This window comes from Protopterus annectens, chromosome 9.part0 (assembly GCF_019279795.1).
Source record: "Protopterus annectens isolate FY-2018-M chromosome 9.part0, PAN1.0, whole genome shotgun sequence".
NCBI lineage: Eukaryota > Metazoa > Chordata > Ceratodontiformes > Protopteridae > Protopterus > Protopterus annectens.
In genome coordinates this window covers 1,151,475,055-1,151,489,804 of record NC_056743.1, presented here as the reverse complement: position 1 = coordinate 1,151,489,804, position 14,750 = coordinate 1,151,475,055, and the positions used below count along the sequence as shown (strand labels likewise).

General features: G+C 39.4%; 1 pseudogene; it reads left to right on the top strand.

Annotated features, from left to right (window-relative positions):
• LOC122810632 overlaps positions 1-13,996 on the top strand; it is a 79,133-nt pseudogene extending 65,137 nt beyond the window's left edge.
• The last annotated feature ends 754 nt before the right edge of the window (positions 13,997-14,750 follow it).

The following is a 14,750-nucleotide window of genomic DNA, read 5'->3' as shown; positions in this document are numbered from 1 at the left end:
TTGGCTGAGAGCAGGAAGCAGCAGGATCTGAACATGGACAAAGCAAGGAACTTCTTAAAGTGATAGTACATGGTCACTGTAAAAAGTGAGAAAACTTTTATTTTTATTTTTTTTTTAATTTAATGTTATGTTTGCCCCCCCCCCCCGCCCCCGAAAGCATGGGGCTCTAGGCAACTGCCTAGGTCATCTAGTGATGGATCCAGCCCTTTATGCATTTTCATCTCAATTGGGCTCTGCCTTAATTTGGATTTATTTTATTTTATTATACTTACTTAGTGTTCATTAATCTTAAGTGGAATAGTCCAAACTGACCCTTTTTAAGCTACAACTTGAGCCTCAAGACAGATAGAGCTATGACCAGTTAAAACAATCAATATAGTGTACACATAAAACTCTGTTGTACAAAATGCAGCTAATGTACAGCAGTCACATGAGCTTAACAGGAAACAGATTAGCCAAAGGGCTTTTTATTCAGTGCACAGTAGTTCAAAGAGACCACTGCAAAATCTATTATGTAAAAAGACCGAATGCAGAAAAAACAAAGTCAAACGTTGAAAATCTGGCAATATATATGCGGCTGAAGCATAAAATATTGAATATCATAGTGTGTAAAACATACTGAAATATTAGATGTCAACAAAATCAGTATATTACCTAGCAACACTATCAAACTTTGCATCATGAGTCTGTAGTCTGTGTCAGCTTCCCTACCCTTTGTCAGCTGAAAACTAGACAGGCTTTAATCTCATCAAGTATAATTCTCTGAGGTTCAACTCATTAATCACTGGTTTCAGCTGGGAATCACTACCAGTGCAGTTTGTATTAGTGTCCCAGCAGTAAATATAAGGTTTTAGGATTTTCATTCTTCACTGAGGTTGCATGAGCCTGGAGTCAGTATAGATAAATAATATGTGTGTGACAGTCTAAAAACTTTCTTTCTTCATTGGTTGAAGCTTCTTTAAATGATTTGTTTTGTCTGGATGAAGCTCCAACCAGTGTGGACACATACAGATGTAGTGGAACCAACTCCGCCAATATAGAGGACTGTAATGATATCAAAACCAAATGTAACAGTAATAGTGATCTGCACATTTAGAATGTTGTAAGAATTTGTACAAAACACTGTCAGTAAATGTAATAAAATTGGAATGTAGACTATCTATGCCATTCGTAAATTATCTGAAATGGAAAGTACTATGGTGGGTATGGGATAAATTCAAGCAGTGATTAGTAATTGTAGTGACCATGAAGCCATAAGAAAGCTAAGCTCTAGCACTGAACTGTGCACTATCACAAACAAGAAGCAACAGAGGCTGAAAAATATTGTACTTTAGATTATGTGAAAGAGACAGAAAGCCTATTAGTGGGTATACAGAAATTGTTCTAGAAAATACATTGCTGGAGTTGTACAAACACTGCCAAATAAGCAGTGAAACTCAGAACACAGAAACAAAAGAAAACCTACACAAACATATTATTTTACATAAAATGAAGAATACTCCTTGATATCTGAAAAAAATATATATTTCAGAAATGGAAAACTCAAGATTAAAAATGTGCCCAAAGAAAAATCTGCAACAAGAACTAATGACTTCACCTTTAACCCCTTAATTGGTGAACATTTGATGGTCTTTCTGCAGAATATTGTTTGTTTTTGGTTATTTTTGCTCTTTGATTTGCTCTTTGATTTAAACGCCTGTATTTCCAAAATATTGCAACATGTATTCATAAAAATTTCACAGAATGTTAATGGCATAATTGTTTATAAAATACGAATGCACTGGGCTCCTATCCCCAAATAAGATAAAGTAACAGCTATCTCTTGATTTCTAATAAAAAAATCATTTTGAAGTCATGTTATATATACAAAGAAAGAAAACATAACTTCTATACAAAAACAAGTATTTTAAGTCTGAAATCACGGCAACATGACAGATTTATGTTGTTGTAGCTTTTGTTTATTTTCATCTGAAGACATTTGAAAACCATACATTTATTTCCAGCTGACTGTTTTGTAAAAGTTTCATTGTCAATTTGCAAAGACCATTCCTGAATTCCATTCTAACTTCAAATAGGCTCTGTCTTTCTCTATCAAGTAAAAATATTCTTATGAAAATTTCCAGCAAGACTTGTTGATAATCCTTTCATTTTATTTTGCACAACTCAGTAGCTTTTACAAAAAGTAGACAGGGCAATCTCAATTATGGGCATGCCTTTCAAAGCATGTAGAACATGCATATTTTGATATAATATACACAAATGTCAGAAAAAATTACTTTGTCCAGAAAATAGTATTTTTTATTCCAGTTTTATAAGAACATGCCAGTAATATGTGATATATACTGAGTCTGTAAACATGAAAACATGAAAAACATGCTTTGATTTGTGAAACACATGCAAAGCCAGATCATCCAAATGGCTCTATAAGACTACTGGAGGTACCTAGCAATAAAAGATCATAATACATTATGACCCTCAGATACATAATCCACTTAGCTAGTCATTCTACCTGTAGAAACGCATATACTGCTTTATCTTATTGTAATGTACATTACTGCAGATAATGTAATGCTAAGCTGGTGGGGTCACAGGTACAGTAACAAAAAAAATCTGTATTCAGGAGAAATAAATAGGATTGTTACTTGTGACATAATGACAACTAAGTAAAGAAGTGCTATAGGCTATTTCTGTACTCAGCATAGTGAGCAGAAGTTTACCACAAAACCCACTGGGGGGGGGGGGAACTAATGTAATGCAAAATGTCGGGCTGGCAGAAAAGGTACATGAACCAAAGCCACAGGATTCTGTCTTTGAAAAGGTATGTCTCAGTCACACTTTGAGATTTCATTATAACAGTTTTAGCTAATAACATTATGGTATTCAATGAATGCCTGTGAGGTCACTCTGTAAGTCACCTGCAGTTCGAGAGAGAGAGAGAGAGAGAACAAGAGAGCGATTCACCTATAAAACACACCCATGACTGTGACTCATACCTTTCACCTTCTAGTACAGCAAACCTCTGAGTTGGACCCTACAGCTATAGCTGTTTGAAAGCATGGTACTGTACCCATGGTATGTTACAAGTGAAAAAAATATCTACATACTTTCTGGTGAAATGTATAAGATTACTACTTCTAATATAATAAGACTTTCTGGAGATTAGTTTATCTGGCATGTTTTTCATTGGTCAAATAGATCCAGGTAGAAACCAGCTTGCTAGACTATAACAACGAAATCCATCTGAAAAGTTAAATTTACTAATCTAGGTATAGGGATTAGTGTTACAATGTTACAGAATTTATTTATTTGTTTGTTCACAGGATAAATACAATGGTCCAATGACACTTTTCAGGCATGACCCACGCCAAGAAGGTACAGTTACATTAACAATTACATTAACAATTAATGATATTCTAGGCTGCTATACATCTTGAATCACCAGTTCTATAACATATGAATATAAAACAGTATATAAAAGACATGGCTGATTTGAAAAGTGCATTAAAGCACATACCTAGCATAAAGGGTTCAAATGAAATTGCATGTGTGTGCTGAAGGCTAGTGTATGTGCCACAGTACCATGAGTAGAAACATGGAAGAATGCAGATTGTTGTGTTATTGCTTCTTGTTCCTGAGGTAGCATTCTTTCTACTATGCCATATGATAGAAGAAAAATATTTCATACAATGTTATATTTTATTTTCTGTGCCTGAGGCAGCATTTTTCCTAAATCACATGCTCACATGGTAAAAGAAAATATTCTCATACTCAGCAAAATGTTATAAATAAAAAAAAGAAATAACAGATCTATAATTAAACTGTAAAGTATTTTCATTAGATATTTAGTAAATGACTTGAATAATGAACTATATTATAAATTGCATTAGTTAGCATTTTTCTATTGGATGACTAACAATAGTATGATTGATAAAGTTTATTTTGTTGAAGCTTTCCTATAAGAGATTAATAATTCTTTTACTCAGGGAGACATATTTTCCAGGGTATGTTCTCCCACAGGTGTGTTTCTTTTATTTATTAAATTACTTTAAACCTGCCAAGCACTGAAGTATTATTTGTGTTTAGTTTTTACCTTAAACAGGTGGTGATGTGCAGATTCAGATTTCCTCAAACTGCCTGGGGCTGTTTCTCCAGAAAATCACTTTTACTGGTTCCTTTGACAGTTTTCTGTCTGGTGTATTTTCTGCAGAATCAGTTCACAGCTGCACATCTTTTTACAACTTTCCATCTTGGCAAGCCTTGAGGTAAATTAAATTGTGTATGAGTGTGGTATGAGACTGTGCATTTTAACATTGTAAGTCTCTTTTACAAAGAGTATGAGAGCGAACATTTTAACATTGTAAGTCTCTTTTACAAAGAGTATGAGACCAAACATTTTAACATTGTAAGTCTCTTTTACAATAAGTATGAGAGTGGGCATTTTAACTTTGTAAGTCTCATTTTACAATGACTATTACAGCGGGCATTTTAACATTGTAAATTTTTTTTTACAATGAGTGTGAGAGTGAGCATTTTAACATTGTAAATTTATTTCGCAATAAGTATGAGAGTGGGGATTTTACATTCTAAGTGTCTTTTACAATGAGCATGAGAGCAGACATTTTAACACTGTAAGCCTCTACAATGAGTATGAGAGTGGGTATTTTTACATTATTAGATTTCTTTACAATGGGAGCGAGTGTGGGTACTTTAAAAGAACCAGGACATGATACTCTGGTGAGATACATGTTTCAGAATTGTAACAAAGATAGTTGTCTTTATTTAGATAAATGGCATGAGCTAACTAAAACTTATGGTAAATCAACTTTTCCACCTGCAGTTTCTTTTGACAAAGGAATTTTGTTAAATTCACAAAAAAACTTAGAGAGAAAGGTAATAAAATTTCTGTAGGCTGCTGGTCAGCCTTTAATGCATGGCAGATAGAATATAAAGATAGAGAGAAAGGTGATATAGTTCGTAGTTTAAAACATAACACTACTAAACTTAAAGCACAATTACAAGTGGCTAATAGGACAGTTAATAATCAACAACATTCAGATTGTCAGGGACAAGGGGATTATGGGCTTTATCCCCTTAGGTAACTACAGAAATTACAACTTAGCTGTGGCGAGTCATCTGAAGATGACTGCTTAGTTTTGCCCACCGCACCACCACCATGTTATAATGCACCACCATCTTCCCCTGACCAACAAGATTCTACTATTTCTTCCTCTACCTCAGAAATCACTTTCTCACCACCTACTCATGAAAGGCAACTTTCTGATTCATGCAACTCCACTAGCCAAATGACTCAACCCCTCAATCACCTCCATCCACTAGCCAACCTAAGACTTCTACTGCTTCTTCCATTTAGATCGTACGTGATCAAAGACACACCAAATGTTTATTAGCATTCTGAGGCAACATAAAAAGTAGGTACTTTCTCCTCTTCCTAGACAGCAAAAGTTACGATCACAGAAGTATATTACTCAATTTCTGATAATTATAGATGGGGACGGTTATTTTAGTCCTGATAAATTTAAAGATAAATCTACTACATCCTCAGAAGAAGAGGGAGATAGTATAGATGCCCAAACCACTCATTTATATCCTCTACGACAAGTCCCAAACCCAGCACATGGTTGGGATTGTAGAATATGAATGGTCAAAGCATGTGTTCAAGGAGATTGAGTATGTGAAAACCTGTATGTATCGATTTGAACTTTGTACTATGAACTATTGAGTAAACTGTGAATAGTGGAAAAGTACTGAAAAACAAGAGCCTGTTTGATAGCAGGAAATGTGCCTTATATGGAAGTGTATTTGATTTTCTTTCTCTGCCTAGCGATGTAGTAATGTGAACTGCTTCAAGCCTATGGGTAAACCACTGATTAGTTAATTGTCTTTTGTACTATTTTAATTGGTCTAGTTTATATTTTACTGTCAGCAATATCACCAGCATATAAGCTTATGCATTCCTTTGTTCGGGGAGTCTCCCTGGTACTTTCCAGTAGGCTCTCACAAGTGTGTAATAAATACCACTGAAAGAGAGGAAGAAGTGTCTTGTCTTCATTTAAGGTAAAATATTAAACACAACAATTGGTGCCGTTTACTCGGATATGAATTGACAATGGCTGCGGTAATTGGGGATTGAACGAAGTACTGCTAGTAAAAGGGCCCATGACAGAATTTTCTGTTCTGGCAGTGTTTCTTTCATTTCCTGTACTTACCTGCTTCACAAATTTGGTATTGATAATTTTATAGAAATGTAATAATTCCTCTCATTCAGTTGTTTTGAGGTAAGTGGCATGCATTTTTTTTTCTTTTCCCTCTGCTATTGATTGTGCAGTATGAGAGTGGGATAAAATGAAACACTGGCAACATAAGAGTGAAAGGAGATACAAGAGTGGGGAAAACAGTCTTTACAAAATGTCATAGCTACCTCTGTAAAATACAGAATAGTTTATTGTGTGAAAATGGGAGCATGGGAACCATAAAAGAGCCAGAAAGAGGTACACCAGCTGGTTATATGTATTTTCATGTGTCCCGGGACAGCTGTATGTTTATAAGTCAGTGGGTTGCCCTCACTGAGGACAATGGTAAACTCGCCTTTCCAGAAAATGGTAGTTTTAATAAAAATATTTTGCTTAATCTCCAAGGGAAATTAAAGAGAAAAGGGAGAAGAATACCAGGGTTGTGCTGGGCAGGATTTAATGATTGGATGACAGAGGCAAAAGAAAGAGAAAAGGATTTGGTTAAAGGATAATCAGCAGAAATTAAAAGAGCAACTGAAAGAATTACAACAAACTGCTAGTAATTTAGATATAGTAAACGGTAAATGTTTGAAGGACCCACCCTTTAAGGGGCTTTATCCTGTGAAGGAATTAGCTAAATGACAGATAAATGAATCGTCGGAAGACGATAATGCTTGGCTCCCCCCACCACAAACTGCACCACCGATTGCACCCCCACAGTATCAGCCCCCCTCGCTCAACAAGGAGCAGAAGTACAGCAGCCAGATTCCACCAATAAAGACCCCACCCCTAAAGAAAGAGAACAAGCAGTGGGCAGTCACTGTCATGACTCAGATCCTGACAGCGATAGAAAAAAGGGACCAAATATTTGTAGTAGGACTCATAAAGAAGCAAAAGCCGTAATGTATTTTAAAGCTAAACCTACTGTAAAGGTAAAGGAAAATGACATTTACACCGACGAAGGCATTTTGGTCAGTTCCCCGCTATAATTGACAGTGGGGATGGGTATTTTGGACCAGATAAATTTAATCCAGATTCAGGATCGGAGTCGTCAGACGACGACAGATTGTTACCTTTGAGGGAGGTACCTAAACCAGCTCATGCTAGAAGTGCACAGGAACCACTGACCATTGTAGTACCTAGGGCATGGTCAGCAGTTGATTTTCAAGCCATTACTAAATCGTTACCGCCTATTCGCACTAATCCAGCTAAGTTCCAGCGTGTGCTGGCAGGACATATTTGTTTACAAACTCTTACGATAGAAGAAGTTAAGGCAGTTCTTCAGTACGCCATACCGGCTGATCTGATGAAACAGATTTGGGTCCATGCCAATGTCCCTACTCTGATTCCAAAACATGATGCACATGGAGATAATGGGTTTGAAGTGGTTAGACAGCGCATAGTAGATGCTATCACAATAATAGTTCCACCCACACCCAAATGGTCCAAAATCAAGTCAGTTCTTCAAAAAGAAGATGAACCTGTGGGCGAGTATTTAAATCGTCTCATTGAAGCCTTTGAGGCTTATTCTGGGTACCCCAAACCCACCGAAGGGCCGGCCCAAAGTGGATTATTGGCTGCTTTCATAGATGGATTACGCCCACAAGTACGGGATAAGCTAAAGGTAGTGTGTTTAAACTGGCCTAGTCTTGGATTGCACGAATTAGTTACACAAGTGCAATACCTCTCTAACCACTTAGCACAGGAAAAAAAGGACTTACAAGAGAAATTGGTTAAAGTGCAGATTCAGATGTGCACTGCCTATGGTCAGTGTGGACGGGGAGGACGTGGATGGAGAAGAGGGAGAGGGAGAGGTGGATGCCAAGGGGCTGGAAACCAAAATAGACAAAACTGGTAGGAAGATCGATCAGCCACACCCCAAAATCAAACGGAGTGTTTCAATTGCGGCCAAGTAGGCCACTGGAGAAATGAATGTCCGTATCTGGCAGAGTAACCTGCCCCACCCACTGATATGTCACCTCAGTGGACTTCTAATTGGACTCCATCCAATCGGCAGTCATCACAATGAAGATTCCCTGAATAAGGACAACAGCAGTTGTGCCCTTTCATACATGCGGATCAAGATGGACCACATGTTATGTTACTTGTCAAAAATAAACCGTACCCCTTCTTGATTGATACTGGAGCATCCAAATCTATGTTAGCCAGTGAAGCAGCAATAAATGTCCCCCTCTCCAGTAACGTAATTAGAGGGGTAGGTGTCTCTGGCATTCCTAATGAATATTCTGAAACCATCCCAGTCCCAGTAACTTTAGGACCTTTGCAAGACAATCATGCATTTTTAGTAGGACCCTCTGCACCTTTAAATTTATTGGGAAGAGATTTGCTCTGTAAGATGGGAGCAACTATCTTCTGTACCACTGAAGAAGTATATTTACAAGTACCTTCAGACAAACAAGATAGTATTTTGGCTACTTTAGATGAAAATGGCACTCTGAAAACAATGTGTATGCAGTCCGACCTCGATAAGAATAAGCATTTAACCTCATTACCCTCTCATCTATGGACCACTCATGATAATGATGTTGGGTTTCTAATTTCAGCCACTTCTGTTAAAATAACCTTAAAACCCAGAGCAAAGTTACCTTGGGTACCACAGTACCCTTTGACGGTAGAGGCCACATCTGGTATTGCCCCCCTGTCATTTCTGCCTGGTACAACAAGGAATTATAGTACCTACAACAAGTCCATGTAATACTCCAATTCTACTGGTAATGAAACCTGGTAAACATGCTTACAGGTTTGTGCAAGACTTGCGAGAAGTCAATAAAGCTGTCTTGCCTGTTCTCCCAATTGTACCAAACCCAGCTACTATTTTAAGCTGTATCCCACCTACAACACATTGTTTTATGGTTATAGATATTTCATCAGCTTTCTTCTCTATCCCAGTACATGCAGATAGTCAGTATTTGTTTGCATTCACTTATAAAGGCCAACAGTATACTTGGACCCGACTACCCCAAGGGTATGTAGAATCTCCAACCTTGTTTTCCAGAGAGATGCACAGACAACTGTAGGATTTACAATTACCACCATGTTCAGTATTCATAGGTTCATAGGTTGATACTAGGCTATCTACCCTAGGGCATTTATAAGCCTAGCCAGAGTATGTTTGGCTTTCGCCACCCTTTTAGATTAGTTGACTGTTCCTCTGTATAGTAGGTCACAGAAGGTAGCCCTTTTAAGGTTTGTTTACTGTACCTCTGTCAAGCAGCGAAACAGAAGAGATCCCAGGGGTAAACTTACGATCTCCCATCCATTTGTCAAGATTTCTCTTGAAGAGGGTCAGTGAGGGGCTTTGCCTGACATGGATTGGGATTTTGTTCCAAAGTGAGGGGAGCCTCTGGGATATGAATCTGTCCCTCCAGCATGTCCTATTTATTTCTGTGCTGAGGTTCAGGTCCCTGGAGCGTGTAGCTCTAAGGGATTTAGATTTCCTGAGGTGAAGCATGTCCATTAATTCTGGGTTGGAAATGGCTTTATACGTCAGACACAGATTGCCTCTGAGTAGACGGTATGTAACTGAGTAGAGCTGGAGTTTCTTTAGCTGAACTGCATAGGGCATCTGTTTGAGCCCCTTGATCCTCTTGGTGAGATACTTTTGGGGTCTTTCCAGTTGCTGAAGGTGTCGGGTAGGGTACATCCCAAATGGGGCATTGTACTCAATTATGGGCCTGATAAGTGATGAGTAGAGGGGCACAATGGCCTCTCTTGATTTAGATGTGAACCCTTTCATGATAAGGTGGGCTATATAGAAGGTTTTTTTAACCACTTTGGCAACGTGATTGTCAAAGGAGAGATTGCTATCTACTTGGGTCCTCAAGTCCCTAATTACTTCTTCCATACTTAATGGATTACCACCTATGTGGTAATTTGTGGGCACTTTGTTTTTTCCAAAGGGGATGACTATGCACTTTTTGGCATTTAGCTTTAGGCCATGGCTCTGGCACCAGTTATCCGTCTCTGTGAGACCCTTTTGGAGGATGCTTGTGTCAGTCGGAGAGTCGATTATAGCACCCAGTTTGCAGTCATCTGCGAACTTGGTCAGCCATAGTCCACCCGTGTTAGCCTGTACCTCGGAGAAATATATACCGAACAAGAGAGGTCCCAGGACTGAGCCTTGTGGGACACCACTTGTAACTGGTTTAGAGTCTGACATGGCACCTGCTATTCTGACCATGTGAGTTCTATCCCTGAGCCAGTTTGCAACCCATCTTGTGACATAGGGGTTGATATTTAAGCTGGTGAGCTTATTTATGATGCCCGAGTGGAGTATTGTGTCAGTGGCCTTTGCGAGGTCCAGGTAGGCTGTGTGGACTACCTTCCCTTCATCTATGGCTTTGGTAACTGTTTCAAAGAAGTCGACCAGGTTCAAGAGGCAAGATCTGCCCTTAACGAAGCCGAATTGGGTAGGATCCAGTGTCCAGGACCCAATGTCTTTGTTTATGATTTCCATTATGATACATTCCATAGCTTTGCAGACCAGGCTAGTCAGGCTTACAGGGCAATAGTTTCCGGGGTCTGTTGTGGCACCACCTTTGTGGAGTGTGACCACTGTTGCTGTGCGCCGTTCCTTGGGAACATATCCTGTAGTAAGGCTGAGATTGAACAGTGACTTTATATGAGGGTTTACTTCTTCTTGGAGCTCGTGTAAGGCGCAGCCTGGGACACCGTCTGGTCCCATTGATGCTGTGTTTTTAGGTTTGGAGAGGGCAGCTCTCACCTGTGCATCTGTGATCTCAGGAAGGCTACACTCTGTTGGGATAGACATTTGCTCTTTTGGGTGGGAAGGGGGGGAGAAGTTTGCACTGAACCTTTCTGCCAGGATGTTGGCAATGTGCGTGGGTTCAGTGAATTTTTTGTCATTTTGCACTAACTCAGAGTTGCCTCCCGGGTTTCTGACATAACTAAAGAAGGCCTTGTGATTATCTTTAGTGTCTTGTGCAATTTTTCTTTCAAAGCTGGCCTTAGAAGATTTTATGAGGGATCGTAGTTTCTTGCTAGTACTGATCAGTGACGCCTTCCCTTTTTGGGATTTTGCTCTGTCATGTAGTAGCTTTCTCCTTCTGTTGTATAGCTTATTTATGGCCGGGGTCCACCAGACAGGTCTCCTGGTTCAGTATGCAGATGATATTCTTATCACTTCACAAGATACCCAGTCTTGTATAGAGGACTCACTTCTAGTTTTAAGATTTTTAGCCGAACGAGGTTTTAAGGTAAATAAATCTACATTGCAGTTTGCTCAAGAAAACGTACTATACCTGGTACACATAGTTTCTATAGGTTCATGTCAAATACTTCCAAGCAGAATCACCTCCATTCAGACTGCTCCCTGCCCTGTAACTCAGAGACAACTCAGGGGATTCCTTGGCCTAGCAGGTTATTGTAGACAGTGGGTGCCCAATTTGTCAGAAATTTTGGCCCCTCTGTTACAGCTTCTAAAAAAAGAGGTTACAGACCATCTGCCTTGGTCCCCTGAACATGAAAACGCCTTTCAGGCTATTAAAACAGCATTGATTAACCCACCTGCCCTGGGGCTCCCAGATTATTCTAAACCCTTTGTTTTCTTTTGTTGTGAAAGAAATAAAACTGCCCTTGGCCTGCTGGCGCAAGCGCGCACAGGAGGCTATCGACCTATAGCATATTACAGTACTCAGTTAGACCCTATTGCTTCTGGCTACCCACCGTGTTTATGAGCAGTGGCAGCTGCTGCTGTTTTGATAGATTTGGCAGCACCATTGACATTAGGACATGACACTATATTAGCAGTACCTCATGCGGTACAAGCATTACTTTTAAAAACAAAGACTCAATATCTTTCTAATGCTCACCTCACTAAATATGAGTTAAGTTTATTAAGTAATCCCACTGTTCATATTACACGTTGCCCACCACTAAACCCTGCTTCATTAATTCCAACTAGTGACAAGGGCGAACCACATGACTATGTGCTTGTAGTTAACAATGATCTGTCTCCTAGATTAGATTTGCAAGATGTTCCTTTGCTTAATCCTGATTTAGTTTTTTTTGTAGATGGATCCTGTTTACGAAATAATTTTGGCGAACGTCAGGCTGCATGGTCAGTCTGCTCGTCATGTGAGGTTTTACAAACTGGACAATTACCACCTGGCACTTCTGCACAAGTCGCGGAATTAGTGGCACTTTCACATCCATGTAAAATGACCAAAGACAGATCTGCTACTATTTATACTGATTCACGTTATGCCCATGGTGTTGTTCATGATTTTGGTACCCCATGAAAGGAAAGGGGGTTTTTGACGTCCTCTGGGGCACCAATTAAAAATTACCTGTATATTGATCATCTCTTACAGGATTTATTACCTTCCAAAATTGCTGTTGTCAAGTGTGCAGCTCACCAGTCTAACGACTCCCTAGTAGCTAAGGGAAATAATTTAGCTGACTAGGCTGCCAAGCAGGCTGCTCTTTCAAATACTGTTCAGGGAAAACTTCTGCAGCCTATTTTACAAACAGTTACTTTTGACACTACTGTATAGAAAGTTTTACAAAGTGAAGCATCGGAATCAGAAAGAAAAACATGGCTGGCCCACAATTGTTTCCAACGCTGTGTTTCAATTTGGCAGCACCCTGATGGCAGATTAATTTGCCCTACATCCATGTTAAATTCTCTTATAAAAGCGTATCATTTGCCAGCTCATGTAGGGGTACAAGCATTGATCAAACAAATTCAGAAGGATTGGTTTGCCCCAGGTCTTTCTGCTTCTGTGCAACATTCTTTGAGCATATGCTCCATTTGTTTACAGCATAACATTTCAAAGGGCACTCTGGCTCCCGCTCAACCTGTGCCAAAACTAATGGGACCATTTTGTGCCTTACAATGGGACTTTATTGAACTTCCACCTTGTGCTCATTTTAAATATCTTTTGACAATTGCTGATATTTTTTGGGGGTGGTTAGAAGCCTACCCGTGTGCTAAAAATTATGCTATTTCAGTTGCAAAAAAATTGTGTTATGAATTGATACCTCATTTTGGTGTTCCTTGTCAAATATATTCTGACTGAGAGACACATTTTACTGCTAAGTTGGTTGATTCATTGTGTACAATGTTAGGTATTACTTTGAAATTTCATTGTCCATACAGACCACAGGCATCAGGTATTATTGAATGTATGAACCAGACCTTGAAAACCAGACTTGCTAAAGTCACTTCAGAAACAGGACTAACTTGGGTACAGGCCTCACCACTAGCCTTACTTTCTATGTGGTCACAACTGCATCCTACTAAGGGTCTTTCTCCACATGAAATTCTCATGGGTTGCCCTTTGCGTATGCCCATGACACCACCACCAACTTTTTCGGAATATGATGCATTTGATAATGATATTCTTTTGTATAGCAAATCTCTTGTTTCTTTCTTACAGTTTCACCACCGACAAGTAATAGCTGCTCAACATCTTCCTGATCCTTTTCTAGCATCTGCTATGCAACCAGGGGATTGGGTCTACGTTAAATCCTTCTCTAGAAAAACAGCACTCCAGTCGTGCTGGAAGGGGCCCTTCCTGGTTCTTCTAACGACATCATCTGCTATGCGACTGCAGGGATCTACAACTTGGATCCACATTTCACACATCAAAAAAGTTGTGCCGTCTGAAGATCAACAGCCTTTACCTTTTTCAACTCCAGATTCTCCTCCCATTGCTATTCATACTCGCAGTAGAACTGTTCCATTACCTGACAATGCCTGAGGCATTTACCCTTTTGGAAAACTCCAAACTTCTGACACTACACAGACTCAACCACCATTTCCACAAAAATATTGGACAATCATTTTGGTGGTCATTCTTGTTATACTATTATTTTTGCTGTGGCCATTTTTATTTCCTTCTCCATTGATGCATCACACCAAGCGAGCCATTTGGCACCCACCTTTCAACACCTATCAAGCCATCAAATATGTTTATGTTTCTACATTCAACGTCTCTAACTGCTGGATCTGCACTTCCATTCCCTCTGTACATGGGGGATTGTCATTGGCTGCGGCTCCACTAAGTATCAATGATACATGGACTAGTCTACTGGACAACACTGCGAACATTGCATCCAGTAAATCTATTGCATTACAACTTTCTCTCCGTCGCAATGGCACTCTGTGTTTCCGATGGAATTACTCAAGTCAACATCACTGGACTCGAAAAATGGGACAAAGTATCTGCAACACGACAGTCGAATACCAGTGCAATTATACAGAAGGAAAACGCCTAGCCTCGGGCTGTCCAGTTTCATTTGATGCCATTCAGCCAATATTGAGAAATGCCTCATTATTTAGTTCTCGCAATATCGTATTTCTTGCCATATTCCATGGCATAACTACGGGCAGTGACCATTCTTCAAATGTTACCACCCTGGTGCAAGACTGTTATTTATATGCGGAAGAAAGGCCTATAAATGGCTACTGGAAACCTGGTCTGGTAGCTGTTTCTTAGGTTATCTAGTCCCAGC